Genomic DNA, 3,502 nt, shown 5'->3' on the forward strand with positions numbered 1-3,502 from the left:
TTGTCTTAACTTTATGTCATTTATTTTTGTATCTTAAGAGTTTAGACCCATTTGGAGCTTATAAAAATATTTGCTATGCATTAAATGACTATATCATCTTTTATTAAATTTATAGCCAACCCTGTGCCTACAACTTGTTTTCCTATGTCTTTCTACTACTTTTCCTGATATCTCATTCGCTGGGTCATTATTAGACATAGCACCAAAGAGTATTAAGAGTCAGTTTAGAAATTAGTATCTTCGACTTCTACACACTAGCTTTATAAAAATCAGGTCGAATATTTTGACTTTTACTGTTAGATGAGGCATCTTTAGTGGTTTTTAGAAACTGATTTCTTTTTCCTTATACTCAGAAATTAGGTCAATGTAACCAGGGCATCTGATCCATCTGTGACTTGCTTTGTGAGCTGTTTCCTGAATCATCTCATCGAAGATTTCATTTGACCTCACCACGTGGTTGGGACCTCTACCCTTTCCTGGATTTCCAGGATGCAAATGTTTTCTATCCTCTTAGCAACTTTAGTTTTCATTGCACAAAACAACAGATTAAAAATTGTATTAGTCATATACTTATTCTCAATGATTTCTTTTTCACAATCTTGTGTCCTGGCCTCTGATTTCTCCAACTATTCCTTCACATTCTCTCTCCATGTGCCTGTCTTGTTTGCTCCCCACCCTCACCCCCAGTGAGGAGACTGTATCCCTGCATTTCTATGAATCTCACACCATAGTGCTGCCTTCCTGGCAAGGGCATTAGGGTTACATGGACCATGCTCAGTGTTTACTTCCAAGATAAACTTTGTGTAATTTCTAAATGAGACTCTTATTTTAAAAGTCCTTCAAATATAAAGGTCGTATGACTTTCTTTTAAATCTTAATTCATTGGTGCCCGAAGCAGTGATGGCGACTTATGCTTAGTTGTTAAAGAAGAACCATGTTTTTTCCAGGTAAACTAGAAGACTGAAGCATGACACATACTCACCTTAGTCCATAAGCACTTCTGTACTAGACTCTCTGGCTATATTGAGAGACCTCAGCTGATTCGTGCAAAAGTGCCAATTGTGAAGTTCAGGGATAAAGTCAGTTGTGTGGAGTTTGACTTAAATGTAAACAATACCGTTGGAATTAGAAACACATTCCTTCTCAGAACTTATGCATACCTTGAAAATTGAGTTCGTCCATTAGTGCTGGTGATTAAGAAGTGGGCAAGTCACCATAAGATAAATGATGCCAGTCGAGGCACTTTAAGCAGCTATAGTCTTGTATTGATGGTTTTGCACTATTTACAAACCCTACCTGAACCCATCCTTCCATCCCTCCAAAAAATTTATCCAGAATCTTTTAGTACCTTGTTCATCATGCTCCATGTAACGTTCCTCCTTACCTCTCAAAGAATGACTCAAGTTTTGGGGACCTCTTACTGGGCTTTCTCAAATACTATGCTACAGAATTTGACTGGAACACTCAGATGATTTCAGTTCGTGAAACCAAAGCCATCCCAAGGCCTGATGATATGGAGTGGAGAAATAAACACATCCGTGCTGAAGAACCCCTTGATGGAACTAACACTGCCAGAGCTGTGCATGAGAAGCAGAAGTTTGATATGATCAAGGATAAATTTTTAAAGTCATGGCAGAGATTGAAAAACAAGAGAGATCTGAATAGTGTTCTACCTTTGAGAGCTGCTACCCTGAAAAGATAACTGGTCTCTAATTCTTAAATTCTTTCAAGAAATAAAGAACAATAGATATATCATAATTCATTTTGTTTACCTCCATCGTGGTTTGTTTTTAATGTTCTTGTTTTCATGTTTTATTTTTAAAAGGACATACTTATATAAAGATTGCATATTTTATTATGACATTTCCTAATAAACTCTTTGATTTAAAAATGTATTTTGAAAATGTTTACATCGATGACTAGTAGTATTATGGCATGACTTTTCAGCATAAAATATATTTTGAGAAATTACCCGAACTAATAAGGTTTGATATATTTTCAAGTACTTGTACCACGTGCTTATACTGAAGAACTATGTGGAATTTTGCAATGGATCTAAGTAATATGTGCTAAGTGTGACTGACAGTAGACACTCAGTTCTAGTCAAGTAAGGATTCAAGTCAGTTATTCAGTTACTTGAAGCAAATAAAGTCTTTCGTTCAGTGAAATCACTGTAGAGTCTTGAAATACTGGACAATTGCCTTGAGTCTTCACTTGACCCCTGGGACAGACTGAGGTGTGTCTGTGTTTATTAGCACTTCACACCTTACTTTGATAGATTCTGGAGGTTGCTTTAGATTTTGTATTTGAAACAATACATTTTGCACTGTTGTAATGGGAACACTAACAACAGTGACTTGTTTATGGACTGTCTGAAAGTCTCCGACAAAACATTTTGGAAAAAATGGAGTTTCTCATGCTTTCTGGTAGCACAGTGAACTGTGCTTCACCTCCGCTTTCCTGATTTTATTTTCCTCATGATAGGAAACAGCAGAAAACTGAAACATCAAAGTTAAGATTATATCCTGTTTGTAGAATCAGATTTCCATGGATTATAATCTAAACTGGAATTTTTAGGCAGAAAGCCGCTAAAAGTGTTTTAGATAAGACAATAAAGTTATAAATAAAAGTTTAATGTTTATACAAAAATCTTTTTTAGTATTTTTTTTCACATGAAAATAGTAGTTCAGATGCAAGCTATGCTGTTTAATAAGATTGTTTTTAGTTTATGTAAATACTTGTAATTTGTCAGTTCTTGTATTGTACATTTAAATATAAAAGTAATCTTGAAGGTGGTGTTAACTTTTTCAAAAATTGCAAACTTCTTGTAGGCCTACAGTGATACAGTTTCTACCACTAAACTATTTTTTTGCAGACCAATTTAAAAACTAAAACTTTCTCTTTGTTTGACTTACAAAGGGTGCATATTTTTTTTTCTTTTTAAGTTCAAATTTTTGTATGCTGTCAAATGAAATAAAGTTTATATCTGGAAAAAAAACTTAATTCATGTTTATAACTTTGGAATATAGTATATTGTGGCCCTTGTTTTTGTTTAGTGGTATTCTCTGTTGTCTGTTATTGACAACCCTTAAATTCTTACAGATTAGATAGTGGACTACTGCAAAAACACTAGATAATCTGCTCGCTTTCTGTCTTGAGTTTGTAAGAATGTGACACATATTTACATTTTACCAGAACCCATAGCTATGGGTACTAGGATCTGAAAATATTTACCCCTCTACTGGAGCCATGGGTCTCTCCAGGTGTGCTCATTGGTTGGTGATTTAGTCTCTGAGAGCTCTGGAGGGTTTGGTTGGTTTATAATATTGTTTTTCCCATGAGGTTGCAAATCCTTTCATATCCTTCAGTCTTTTCTCTGGCTCCTTCACTGGGGACCCTGTGTTCAGTCTGATGGTTATGTGCAATCATCTTCAGCTGTAACAGTATGACTCTGGCAGAGCCTCTGAGAAATTATCCATATCTGGCTCCTGCCAATAATCAC

At 35.4% G+C, this 3,502-nt stretch overlaps 1 pseudogene across 1 annotated transcript; it reads left to right on the forward strand.

Moving 5' to 3' along the window:
- Positions 1-878: 878 nt before the first annotated feature.
- On the forward strand, positions 879-1,702 carry LOC308437382 (poly(A) RNA polymerase GLD2-like; annotated as a pseudogene). Its single transcript has one exon. The product of its transcript is annotated as a poly(A) RNA polymerase GLD2-like (transcript).
- Positions 1,703-3,502: the final 1,800 nt, after the last annotated feature.

The sequence above is a fragment of the Micromys minutus genome (assembly GCF_963924665.1).
Source record: "Micromys minutus genome assembly, chromosome: 26".
Lineage (NCBI taxonomy): Eukaryota > Metazoa > Chordata > Mammalia > Rodentia > Muridae > Micromys > Micromys minutus.